The sequence below is a fragment of the Rhinolophus hipposideros genome, assembly GCF_964194185.1.
Source record: "Rhinolophus hipposideros genome assembly, chromosome: 2".
Lineage (NCBI taxonomy): Eukaryota > Metazoa > Chordata > Mammalia > Chiroptera > Rhinolophidae > Rhinolophus > Rhinolophus hipposideros.
The window spans coordinates 757,279-771,479 of NC_138048.1; the positions used below are offsets into that span (position 1 = coordinate 757,279).

The window sequence follows — 14,201 nt, forward strand, 5'->3', positions numbered from 1 at the left end:
AGAGAGAAATCAAAGCGCATGGTTTAATAGAAGCTGCCTACTCCCAAGACACAGAGGCAGCGGACACATACCTGACACTCCGGGAGCTTTCTTCTCCAGACCTGCAACGAGAGAGAGAACACATGCTTAGGATGCCAGTGTCCTTTGCTCTGGGAGATCCACACAGATGTTATTTTGCAGACGTTGAGGTCCCCAGCTACCTTTCTCCAGCCTCAGCCGACTGTCCCCAGGCCCAGCCCCCAGGGTCTCACATTGCCCTTCTTTTGACCTGGAACTCCACCCTGAAAGTCACCTCCCCTTGGAAGCTTTAGAGCTCATTCCCTGCCCCCCCCCTTTATAGTGCCCATGACCGTGACTGCAATTGTTTGCCCAGGATCTGAACAGCCCAGGAGCTAGGGAGTAACCACAGAGAGGGGCTGTGGTGCTGAACTACATGTGTGGGCTCTGCAAGACAACGAAGACTGAATGAATGAACGCGTGGGGCAGTGGGGCGGGCCTCACGGCATCCCCTAGGCGGTATCTGCAGTGTACTTCCCCACTGCCAGCTCTATTCTTCAAGGACCCAGATGTCAATTGCACTGCTTCACAAAGGAGACAAGCCTGAATGTCAAGAAACTGGAATAATTAGATCACACCAAGCACTTGAACTTTCAGAGAAATTGCAAAATACTCAGCACCCATCAAGAGCAATGCCTCTCTGCTCTGTAAACCAAAGGTGAGGGAATTCAGGATTAAAGCACACATAGCTGATGGCTAAGGGTATGGCTAGGCTTCCTGGGTCTGAAGGAACAAAGGCCTCTGAGTAAACACGTTCAGGAATCTAATCCGGGCATGTCCCAAATTGGGTTTTATTGCCACAGAGCTTTAGAAATAAAAACAGACAATCTAAAGTCAGACAACTTTTCTTTTGGCAAGCTGCCTTTTCAGTAACTTTGCAAACAAGCTGCACGGCCCTGTCAGCTACACACACGTCAGGGGATGGCTTCTCCTGTGAAACCAACCTTACTGATCTTGGGAGGCCGTCCTGTGCCTCTTCCTACGTCGGCCACTGCAGTGACAGGTGACATCCAAGTTGTCATTCCAACTGACTGATGGTCCAGCACAGGACAGTTTCTCTAGGATGCCATCAAGGATTCCAAACACCGGCAGGTGTCGAAGGATACACGGCTCTCACCCCAGCCACACAATGACTGCTGAGGCCACAGGTCACGCCCTCTCACCACTGGGAAATAATAGTGAAGATGGCGACGGTGGGAGACACTCCTTATTGGACCCTCACTATGGGCTCAGCACTGGGCTGGGCCCTGAGAGACCGGTGATTTTTGATGATTGATGATTTTCACAGCACCTGTCCCCACTGCACAGGTGAGGGGCGGGGGCTTCTGGAGGCTGTGTAAGTGCCACGGGTGTGTGACCAGCCAGTACCAAGGCCCACATGAACTCCAATTTGCTGACTCCACCCTCTCGACTCACTGCTATGCCAGCCTCCTGTCAACTTCAGCTGCCCGCTAACACACCAGACTCCTGTGAGATATTAGGTCAGAGGAGACTTGTAGCAGGTGACGGAAGGGGACACGGGCTCCTGGGCTCCTGACCTGGGTACTGCTTACCCAGGCACACCACTGTGACTTACACGGGATACATATTTGGTCATTGACATGACCAAATTCTATTTCTCATATATGTTTGATCTTCATCTGTGGTTCCTGGCTCACAGCTCCCAAAACCTTCGGAATTTCTAGACTGATAAGAGCAATGGCAGCACCTTCTGTTACAACATTTGGTCTCTTGTCCCCAGTTCCTGAAAACACTTCAAGGCCATCAAGCTCAAATGGATGTCTCATCCTTCATAATGAGCCCCTTTCCACCACAGCCGCGCTTGTGTTAATGAGGTGACTTTTGGAAAGCACCTAGCATGGGGACTGGTTGCCAAGGGAACCAACCTTGAATAGAACGTTAGAACTTTCAGTCCCACCCCTAATTTCTGAGATGGAGACAGGGAATGGAAGTCCATTCAATCCCCAGTGGCCATGAGTTATTCAATCACACCTATGTAATGAAGTCTCCATAAAAACCCAAACGGAGACGGTTCAGAGCATCCACATTGGGGAACCAGAACACTTCCACATGGCACCATGCATTTGGTGCCAAACTCCACAAACAAACTCCACAGGAACACAAGTTCCTTTGTACAGAACTTCGCCCTAAGAGGTCTGCAATTAAGTTCGCAAACTTGTTGCAATGATGTTGCTAATTTCTTTTGATGTCAGAGGGATAATTCATTATGAATTTGTACCAACTGCACAAAGAGTTCACCAAGTTTACTATTTGGAAGTGCTGAAAAGGCTGCGTGAAAAATTTCGACGAAAATGACTTGAACTTTTCACCAACAATTCATGGCTCTTGCATCACGACAATGCACCAGCTCACACAGCACTGTCTGTGAGGGAGTTTTTAGCCAGTAAACAAATCACTGTATTGGAACACTCCCTACTCACCTGATCTGGCCCCCAATCACTTCTTTCTTTACCCAAAGGTAAACGAAATACTGAAAGGAAGACATTTTGATGACATTCAGGAAATCAAGGGTAATATGACGACAGCTCTGATGGCCATTCCAGAAAAAGAGTTCCAAAATGGCTTTGATGGGTGGACTAGACGCTGGTGTCAGTTCATAGCTTCCCAAGGGGAGGACTTCAAAGATGACCACAGTGATATTCAGCAATGAGGTATATAGCATCTTTTCTAGGATGAGTTCACGAACGTAATTTTCCGACCTATGTGTCTCTTCTTCTAGCTGCTGACTTGTACCTTGTAATATTCTTTGTAATAATAAACTGGTAATTATACTGTTCTGCCTAGTTTTGTGTATGTTTGAAGTACTGTTCCACAAGAAAAAGTTAAAAAAATAAAACATAAAAGTGAATTTGGGTGCACGCATTACTGGGCTCCTGCCTGCTAAATCAGGTGGTGAGTGGGGCACGTGATCAACTATGGCTTCTCTGAGATGGACGTGGAGAGGCTGAGCAAACCGTCTTCCTCCCACAGCCACGTTACAAAGGCAGAGTCAGCTCATTTCTATCGTCATGATCATGGCACTTTTGTCTGGGTGAGAGGCCCTTCAGAGCATCTCATCAAAGCCATGGACCTCACTCCAGAAAAACACACACTCAGCTGCAAATCCAGTCATGGAACCCTTGTGCACTGGCAAAAGAACAAAGCGTGGACAGTGGCATTTGGGACAACTGGCCCTGATTTCCACAGCTTTCGTGTGCTTCCACCTGGTGTCTTAACCATCTGGGGCTGTGCTGGCTTGGGGAAAGAGCTGGCCAATATGTACTTCAAGGGCAAGGCAATACAGTAGGTGTGGTCACACAACATGGTGAGTGCTGCCGCCAAGTGCCAGCCAGGTGATGTTAATTGTGTCTTTTGACCTTGATGGGATTGTGTGAGCTGAGTTTGCACCCAGGACACTCCAGTGAACTCTGAATATTGTATGGGCTTATTACAGCGTTTAAGAAACGATGTGTGCAGAAAATGGCCTGAGAAATGGGCAACCGGTTTCATCCTCCATCAGGACAATGCTCCGTGTCACATGTCACTTTTGGTATACGGCAATTTCTGTCAAATAAAAACATATGGTGTGTCCTCACCCACCTTAGTCACCAGATCTGGCACCATGTGACTTCTGGCTCTTTCCCAAAGTCAAAATGATTCAAAATATCAAGGCAGCCATGACAGCGCAACTAAAGACACTCACAAAAGAGGACTTCCAGAACTGCTTCAGAGAGTGGCAAGAACGATGGGATGAGTGTATTCAATGTGAGGGGGAGTAGTTTGAGGGGAATTAATGGTAATGTAATTATTTTATTTTATTTTATTTTACTGTAATAATTTTTTTAAAATTTAAACATTCACCATATTTTTTGTCACGCTTCGTCTAGCCTAAGAGATGGTGCCAAACATAAAAGGTGGCAGTGTTTACTGCAGCACTTGGCCAAGAGAAGATGGGGTGTGTGTGGTCACCGGGGCCGGGAGGTGGGGGAACGGGGAGACGTAGGCCAGAGGGTACAAAGCTGCAGTCATGTAGGTCAAGTCTAGAGATGTAATGCACAGCATGGGGCCTGCAGCAAGCACGGTATTAGATAATGGGAATTCGCTGAGTGTAGATCTCAGGTGCGTGCACCACACACACGCACACACACGGTAACTGTGAGGAGATGACATGTTAATTAGCTTGGCTCTAGTAATCATGTCACTATGTATATGGATACAGAAACATCAGGTTGTACACCTTAAATACATACTATTTTTATTAAAAAAGAAAAGAAGGTGATGTCTGCCACGTGAGTGACCAGTCGCTGTACCTGGACTCTGTGACTTCCACAATGACAGAAATGACACTTCTGCCAGGTTCAGGACTAACCTTTAAAAGACTGGCATCTTTTGCTTTCTGGTTCTTAGAAACCAGTCACCATGCTGACAGGGATCCCACGCAGCCACATGGGGGAGGACTGAGGCCCCTGGCTGTCACCCCAGCTGACCTCCCAGTATCAGCCATGTGAGCGAGGCCTCAGCTGATGTCACATGGAGCAGAGAGGAGGGGTCCCCTGGGCCCTGCCCAAATTGTGAAATTCTGAGCACATAAATGATGATTATGGTTTCCAATTACTAAATTTAGGGGTGGTTTGTTACACAGTGGGTAACCCAAATGCTGTCTTGCCTTTCTCCCAACATGTGCTCCAATTTCCCAAATTCTCCTCACCCCCTGTTATGGACGGAATGTCTGTGTCCCCCCCAAGTCCATATGTTGAAGCCGCAACCCCCAATGTGTCTGTATCTGAGATGGGACCTGTGAGGAGATGCTCAAGATTAAATGAGGTCAAAAGGATGGGGCCCTGGTCTGGTAGGGCTAGTGCCCTTACATGAAGAAGCAGACACCAGGGCTCACTCTCCCCACCACGTGAGGACATAGTGAGAAGGCGGCCGGCTGAAAGCCAGGAAGGGAGTCCACGCCAAAAACCGACCCTGTTGGACTTTGGTCTGAGGCCTCCAGCCCCCAGAACTGTGAGAAATTAGACCTATGTTGTCCAAGCCACCCAGTCTACGATATTTGGTTATGGTAGCCAGAGCTGACTAATAAGCACCCTCTCCAGCCTAAGAGCCTTGTGCGTCCTCTTCCTCTTGCCTGAGATGCTTTCCATAGTTAGCACCTCCTGACCATCCGTCACTCTCAGCAGCTACGTCCCTACCTAGTGGGGCGTCTCTGACAACCCTCTGCAAATTCAGCCAGGCCTCCCTCCCTTCGAATCATGCTTCGATTAATGCCCACTTCCCCAGCTCAGCACAGGGCCTCGCACACAGAAGTGCTCCATTTTAGAGAAGACGGTGGCTTTGCCCAGGAAGGTCAAAGCACCCCTTGGCCCAGAAGTGTGCTCCTAGGTATAAACGCCAGTGAAGCATGTGGCACGGCCTGGGGCCATGTGCTCCCGAGCCTGAGCTGGAATGGGCCCCGTGTGCCCCACCGGAGAATGGATGAATGTGACCCATGCACACAAAGGGCACTCAACAGCCACCCCCAGGAGCAAGGGTGTCGCCCAGGCAGCCAGTCCCCAAACAGGGCCTGCATCGTAATCCATCCGGATGCAGGGACACAGGCAAACTCAATGCCTCAGCTGAGAGGGGCCCACCTGGGAGTTAACTTGTGAGGCCCAGCAAGGACATGAGTGTCACAGAAGTCAGGCCATGGGTCACCCTGGGGCTTGTTGTCAGGAGGGACACCAATGGCACTGGACTGCTGGGAACGTCCCATGTACTATACAGGGTGACTGTATAGCAAATCTTTAAACTGTGTGTGTATGTATATATATGTATACACACACACACAGAGACACCTATGACTATATATTTTGTATGTCCCCTATGTGTATAAGCCACAATTTTAAAGTGGAAAAAATGAGCAGTTGTTCAACAAAGCAATGAATTACTATTTTAAAAAGGAGGACAGAATCCAGTCCCCACCTTGCTCCTCAAACATCCAGGCGGACGGCCTGGGCCTCCCCTGGCAGTGCCCAAACTCCATCCCCCACCCCACCCTAACCCCTCCCCGCACTCTCTCCAGTAGCAAATGAGTCGAAAAGCAGGTAGTTCTCAGCACCGTGTGTTCCCATTGCCTGAACACAAAGCCCTGCTCTAGAAGGACACTGGACACCCTGTGCAGCTGTCCCAATGGGTATCAGTGCCTCCCAACACAGGTCTCACTGCCCCCACATTGGCAGGTGCAAGACCAGAATGGCCAACAGAAACCTGTGCTATGTCCTTGCCCAGGGGACAGGGACAAAGGGCACAGCAGCCCACTGTCCAGTGGGAGATTACACGGCCATTTTCAGGAAGCCTGAAGCAAAAGCACACCATAGATGGCTGGGGGTGTCCTATCCACAGGGGCAGCAGGAGAGTTCTTGTCCTGTGCTTTTCCTTTCCATTTTATCATAGCCGTGACAGAAAAGAAAGCAGGCAGGCAGGGTAGTGTGTGTGTGCGTGTGTGTGCGCTTCAATCTTAATCTCCATCTCAGTCTCTCCCCCTGGAGAAGCTGGCCGCAATGTCCTGTTAGCAGTCCTGTGGAGAGGCCGTCTTGGTGAGGCCCTACCACCTCCTGCCACCAGCCACATGCACGAGCTTAGAAATAGACTCCCCAGCTCCTCAGATTAGGTGACTTCAGCCAACATCTTGACTGTGACCTCCCAAGTGACGCTCAGTCACAACCACCCAGCCACGCTGCTCTTGGGTTCCTGACCCAGAGAGGATGAGACAATGAACCTTTGCTCCTGTAAGCTGCTGAGTGTTACGCAGCGACAGATGACAAACACAAATCCCTCCTCAGCGCCTTTCCACCACATCACCCTGCTTGGCTGTCACTCAGTGCCACATGAAGCGGTCTTACTTAGGACTACTTGCTGTCTCTGCCTCCCTCATTGGAGGGACTCCATGAGGACAAGAGATTTGTGAGGTTCAGTGCAGAGTCCCCAGAGCTAAGACAATGCAGAAGCACAGAGACACAGCAACACCAGAAGCCCCGTCTTTCTGGACACCCTGTGTCTGAGAGGCCAGCAGACATGAGGGAAGAAGCATGGACCCTGAGCCAGACCATCCTGGTGCCAGCCCAACTCTCCCCCGTTACCGCCTGCCTGGTGACCTCAGAATGTCACTCAACCTCTGTGAGCCTCAGTTTCCTCATCTGTGGATTGGGGATGATAGTAACAATTAGCCCCCAAGCATGCTATAAAGAGACAAGGCACACACCTGGCACAGTGTAAATGGGTCAGTAAAGCTGCCTCTCTCACCCCTGCCTGAAGGTGCAATTTGAGGATGTGAGCTCCCTACCACTGAGCGGCCAGGCTGCTGGGCAGGATCCCAACGCCCCTGGCTGGGAGGCTGACTTCCACAGCACATGATGCACTTCTGCGCCCTCTGGGAGGCTGACTTCTGTAGCACATGACGCACCCCTGCGCCAGCAGCATGGGGCCTTGTCCGAGCGGCCCCAGGGAACATTTGCTGCGTGAGCTCACGACAAAGCTGGCGCCAACCTCACGTGCCAACAGCAGCACATAGCAGAGTCCACTTTTGTACAAGGACGGCACATTCAGGGGATGCCCTTCAATCCCATGGCGTATCATCACTGGTCCTGGGGCAAAAGAAGCCATAAATGATGCAGGGAGAAGCAGAGAGGGGTCAGGAAGAACTCTGGAGCGAATGACACCTGTGCTCTGCTCATGAGGTCAGCACGGGGGGAGGCCACAGGTGTCCAGGAGCGACCTGGAGCCCCCTGGGTTTCTGCCGGTGAGGACCAGAACCAGGAACAGGACGACCTTTCAAACTGGCGTGAACAGATGTGCGGTCCCAGAAGCAGCCCTCACCCCCATTAGCCCACCGCCCAGGTAACTGTCCCTAGCAAGTCTTCCAGAGCCAGGATCCCCAAGCATGGGTGCATCTTAGGACATAGTGCCTTAGTTTGGGCTCCCCCAGACACACCTAGAGATAAGGATTCTGGTGAAAGGATTTTATTTGGTAGGTAAAGGCAAGAGGGTAGGGAATGAGAGGAGGAAGAAAAGGAAGCTAATACTGGCAGTTATCAAGCAGCCCACGGCCACAGGAGCCTGTCACTGCTGGCGCCATCACTGCAGAAACCTGCCCCTGTGGCCACAGCAGTGTGGTCCACCAGGGAGCACTGGGCGCCAATGCAGAGAAGTGCAGAGCTCTCCCACCCAAGGGGAGGCAACTGGGGTGCTGGCTGAGTTCACTCCCAAGGGAATGGTAAGTCTCCACACTTCAGCCTGCCACACAGGTGGTCAAGGGTTCTCCAGCAGTGAGGAAAGTCCCCAGGCAGAGCAGTGCTGGCAGTTGGAGGTCAAGTCAGTGTGCACTGAAGAGAGCAGGGCACTCTGACCGCCGGTGCCCCCTGGGCTAAAAGACAGCCTGCTGCGGTCCTTAGTAGAACACAGTGGGTAACTGAATTCTCATGTGGCCTGCAAGAGTTCAGGGTGCAAATGACCCTTTTGCCACTCTTATTTCACTTCTCTGGTAGATCATCTAGACTGACTTGTTCAACCTGTGTGCCAACCCCTGCCTTCCGTGACTTGCTATACATTAGTCTATGGAAAACTGAAATCTACATTTCTCAGACTCCCTTGCAGCTAAGGATCTGCAAATGGCCTCAGCTCCTCTGGACAGATGCCTGCTTGAGATTTAAGATGTGAAACTGAGTGACAGCGTGGTGGAGGGATGGGACTCCTGGCTGGCAGGGAGCAGAGGGGCCTGGTTCTCCCCCAGAAGCAGGCTCTACTGTCTGGGCTTGAGAGTCACAGGCAGTGGGGTTTCTGTGGCAACTGTCTGGCGTTGAGTTAGGTGATTCTCCAGGCTGTATTGTCCCTGGCTATGAGGCATCCAAGCTTGGTGTCCTGGAATCTCAGTGCTAACATTCTGGAATAAATCCCCCTTCTGCTCAAACCAGAAAGAGTGGATTCTGTTGCCTATAACTAAGCACTGTGACTTACAAATTCAGATTCTGAACTCATCTCTATTGTTTTGCTTGTGTGAAGAAATACAGAAAAGCATAAGAAAAACAAGTAAAAATCATGTGTATACCACCTGGAGGTAATTGCTATAACGTTTGTGCATATTTCCTTCTGGGCTTTGAATTCTGTTTTTATAAAACGACACAGTTTATATCATTCTGTGCCAGTTCTACTCACTTAATATGGATTATAAACATGTCCCAATGGCCTTGTCCATGATGCTTTTAGCTTCCTAGACCAAATTGGGTTCCTCTCTATCCACTATTTTTAAAAACCACATTATTGAGTTGTAATTGACATACAAAAAGCTGTATATATTTACTTAATATATAGGGCTTGATGACTCTAGAGATAAGTACACAGCTGTGAAACCATCAGCACAGTCTACGCCATATACATATCCATCACCTCCAAAAGTTTCTTCTATATTCTTTGTTTTTTATCATTATTTTGAGATATTTATGATGATGATGATGATTTTTGCCAAGTTTAAGACCATAATACAGCATTGTTAATTATAGGCACTATGACATAACATTAAATCTCTAGGACTTACTCATCTTGAATAACTGACTCTGTACCCTTTGACCATCACCTCCCCACTCCCCCTCTCCCCAGGCTCTGGCAACCACCATTCTACTCTCTTCTTCAATGAGTTTGACTATTTTAGATTCCTCAGATATGTGGTATTGTGTAGTATCTGTCCTTCTATGTCTGGCTTATTTCACTTAGCATAATGTTCTCCTAGTTCATCCATGTTGTTGAAAATGGGAGGATTTCCTTCTTTTAATAGGCTGAATAATATTCTATTGTGTGTACATATCACATTTTCTTTACCCATTCATCTGTCAATGCACATTTAGGTTGCTGCCATGTCTTGGCCACCATAAAAAGTGAACATTGGAATACAGATACGTCTTTGAGATCCTGATTTCAATTCCTTTGGGTATACACCCATAGGTGGGATTGCTGGATCATATGGTAACTCTACTTTTAATTTTTTGTCTGGCTTTGGTGTCTGCGTAATGCTGGCCTCACAAATGAGTTCAGAAGTGTTCCTTCCTTTATTGTTTTGAACAATTTAAGGATTGGTATTATTCTTCTTTAAATGTTTGGTAGAATTTACTTGTGAAGACATCTGTTCTTTTATGTTATTGATGTCATAATTTACATCTTTTATATTGTGCATACATCCATTAACAGATTTTTGTAGTTATAATTTTTTATGTAGCCTTTAAAAACATTTTATTTTAAAAACTGAGATATAATTGACATATAACATTATACTACTTTCAGGTGTACAATATAATGATTTGACATATGCAGTCTTTTGAGTCTGCCTTCTCTTACTTGGCATAACACATTTGCAGTTCATCCATGTTGTTTTGCATATTATCAGTTTGTTTCTTTTTATTGCTGAATAGTATTCCATGGATATCCCACAGTTTATCAATTCCTCAGTGAAGATACATTCAGGTTGTTTTTAGTTTTTTATAATTTTGAATATAGCCACGATAAACATTTGAGTATAGGTTTTTGTGTGAACATAGGTTTTTATTCCAGTTGAGTAAATACCTAGGAGGGGATGGCTGGGTCATACGACTTCTATGTTTAAATTTATGAGAAACTGCAAAACTGTTTTCAAAGGTGGCTGTATAGCTGCAACTATTCTTAATACTTTTTTGTCTTTTAACTGTTATGCCATGGTTAAAAGTACTACCATTATGGTATTACATTATTCTGTATTTGTCTATATATTTACCTTAACCAGTGAAATTTATACCTTTTTATGTTTTTGTGTTGCTGTTTAGTGTTCAGTCATTTCAACTTGAAACTCTTCTTATAAGAAAGGTTTAGGAGTAACAAATTCCCTCAATTTTTGTTTGTCTGAGAATACTATACCTGGCATTTGTTTTTAAAGAAGGTATAGTATTCTTGGTTGGCAGCTGTTGTGTTATTTTTAAAAAAAAGAAAAAAAGAAACAAACCACTGTAAACATGTCCTGACCTTCAAGATTTCTGTTGAAAAATCTGCTGATATTCTTATGAGGTTTCGTCATATGTGGTAATTCACTTTCTTCTTACTACTTTCAAAATTGTCTTCAATTTTTGACAATTTAATTATAATGTGTCTTAGTGGGTTTTTTTGTTTCTTTGTTTTTGTTTTTGTTTTTTTTAAGTTCAGCCTATTTGGGGTATTTTGGGCTTCATGAATCTGGCTGTTTCCCTTCCCAGATTTGGGAAGTTTTCAGCTATTATTTCTTTAAATAACCTTTTTGTCGCTTTCTATTTCTCTCTTTTTTTTTTTAATTCTCATTAAGTTACATTGGTTGTCTTGATGATGTCAAATAAGTCCCAGAGATTTTCTTCACTGCTTTTCATTCCTTTTTCTTTTTGCGTCTCTAATTTCAAATAACCAGTCTTTGAGTTCACTGATTCTTTCTTCTGCTTAATCAGTCTGATATTGATGCTCTCTATTGCATTTCTTTTTCAGTTCAGCCATTGTATTCTTTAGCTCCAGAGTTTTTATGTGTTTAGTTGTCTAGCTGCATTCTCTTGCAGCTCACTGAGCTTCTTTAAGATGATTATTTTGAACTGTTAGACAACCTGTAGATCTCCATTTCTTTGGGGTCAGTTACTAGAGCTTTATTTTGTTCCTTTAATGCTGTCATATTTCCCTGATTCTTTGTAATCTTTGTAGTCTGTGCTGCTGTCTGAACATGTGAAAAAGTAGTCACCTTTTCCAGTCTTTACGAATTGGCTTCAGAAGGGAAAGACTTTCACCAGACAGCCCAGCTAGAGATTCTAGGGACCTTGCAAAACTTTTCTATAGATGTTCCTCTCAGTTCTTCCTGGAGGTCTAGTCTTAGGACTGTGTGCCTTCCCTTGATCCCACAGAGCTGTGTCAGATGCTGAGAGCAGCCCTTTCCTTTTCCTTAGGGCAGTGATTTGATATGCTGAGGCATTGTGTGCGAGTTCCACTCCCCTCCCTCCATCCTGAAGGATTTTAGGATTTTGTGCCTTCTCCCTACTCCACAGAGCCATGTCAAGTGACAAAAGTTACTCACCCCGTTCTCCTACAGCAGTATAACGAGGTGCAGAGACAATGGACATGAGTTCCACTTCTATCCCTCCATCCTGAGGGAGCAGTCTTCAGGGTTGTGCACCTTCTCCTAATCCTGCAAAGTCAAGCTGATTGCTGAGATCCTCATTGGCTGATGAGATCCACATGCCATCTGTGGGAGCATGTGGGACAACCTCTGCATGGGATGTGGTTTGTGGGGAGTGTGTGCTCCCGTTGTTATGAGCCTTTTCCTTTGTTCTTCACTGCTCCCAGACAATCCAACTAGGCCATTTTATTCAGTGTTCTGCGTGTGCTGAGACAAGTAGACCTCTTGGACAGAGCTCCAAAAGGCTGGGAATCCAGCCCCTCACTTGTTCTCTCTTTCTCTTACAGGAGAAGTTGTGGGGCAAGGGAATCTCTCTCAGCTCTGAGTTTTATTGGCCTGGGGGAAGGGTGATGCAAGCAAAGAGAAACTGCTCTTTCTAACCTTTTCAACATCATCGTGGATTCTGTGGTCAGCCCTCTGAGGAGCTGCAGCTTCCCAAACGGACTCTAGAACTCTCACAAACGCATTTTCATCCATAGATGGTTGTCAAATCTCTGTTTCTATGGGGGGAGGAGGGCTGGAGTCTCCTATCAGAACCTTACTGATACTCCCTCTCTCCCTCCACTCTTATAACACTTGGCCCTTAGAACAAAACTCAAACTCTTACAAAGCCTGAAGGATCGGCCCGGCTCACTTCTCCAGTTTCCAACTTTCCCTTGGCTTAGCCTGGTCTAGCCGTACATCTTACAGTACATCCCTCACACAGACAAGTTCCCTGACTCCTGCATTTTGGTAATTCTAGTCCCCTCTGCTTGGACGATCTTTCCCTGGCTGTACATTCTGCTGGTTCCCTCTCATCTTTTGGATTTCATTTTAAATGCCAGCTCTTAAGATAGGCTTTCCCTGTCTCCCCCACCTAAACAGCCCTCCCCAACCTACCCATGATTCTTTACCACATTACAGCATTCTTCCTTCTCTGTACTTGTCGCAATATGAAACTGTTTCATTTGTTCATTTCCTGATTGTTTGTCTTCCCCACTAGTGTGTCAGCTCCAAGACGGCAGGCACTGTGTCTTGTCACTACATTACCTGCCCATTCCCTGAAAAATTCTTTTTTTCTTAATTTTAATTAATTCAAAATAGAACTCAACTGTTTATCATACATAAAACCACATGACTATAATACAAAGGGGGGGTTCTTTTTCATTTAACGTTACAATATACACAGTAAGTCCAGACCAGATCTTACAACCTGCATACACAGGTATTCAGCCTTTTCCATGCTGTTTATGCTTACAAGGCACAGAAGTCCTGCAACCAAACCATGTAGTAAAGCACACAAAACTGGACTGTAACACGACACAATCTGAGGAAGCACTGGGTTTCTTGATTTCCTTTATGCAAATAGTGGTTTAAAAACCACTTTCATTTTTTGGTGCTTTTTAAGATGTGACAACCAGCACAGAAAAAAAAAATGACCTGACCCATGTAATATCTTTACCTTATACTCCTAAACAGCAGTAACTACTGAATTCCTTTTGATACTGCTATACTCAAGATGATATCTTTTTATTCACTGTAAACATTTATGAACTACCAAGTTCAAAAATCATCCACAGGCTTCACATTTAATTACAAAATAAATATGGATTTCTTGATTAACAACAAAAATATTTTGTGGTTTATAAAAACAGATACTTCCAAGTTTCCATTCACATAGTTTTTTAAGTCTTTGTTTTGTCACTGTATACATATAAAAACGTGCTTTCACACAGAAAAAAAATGGACCTAGTCAGCCACATGGAACTGACCAATAGAAAGTAATGTGGTGTCCTGCTGATTTGCTCTGAACAGGGTTATCGGCAGAGGTAGGTTACTGCTTCTTTTCTAGGCTTCTTTTCATCCTGGACAGGTAAGTTACTCATCCTCATTCAATTACTCATCCCAATTCAACCGCTCAAAAGTGTGACACCCTAAAATTGGTCAATTTAAAATAGGAACACAACTTTAGCAACTGCCA

At 46.0% G+C, this 14,201-nt stretch overlaps 1 protein-coding gene across 3 annotated transcripts in view; it reads right to left on the reverse strand.

The window, feature by feature from the left end:
• IQSEC1 (IQ motif and Sec7 domain ArfGEF 1) overlaps window positions 1-14,201 on the reverse strand; it is a 497,252-nt gene that overhangs the window by 328,131 nt on the left and 154,920 nt on the right. For all 3 annotated transcript variants that reach the window (XM_081066462.1, XM_081066461.1, XM_081066464.1), the window contains one exon: window positions 72-101. The gene's annotated coding sequence lies outside the window, so the exon portion shown is untranslated. Of the gene's footprint in view, window positions 1-71; window positions 102-14,201 lie in introns of those variants that run through there.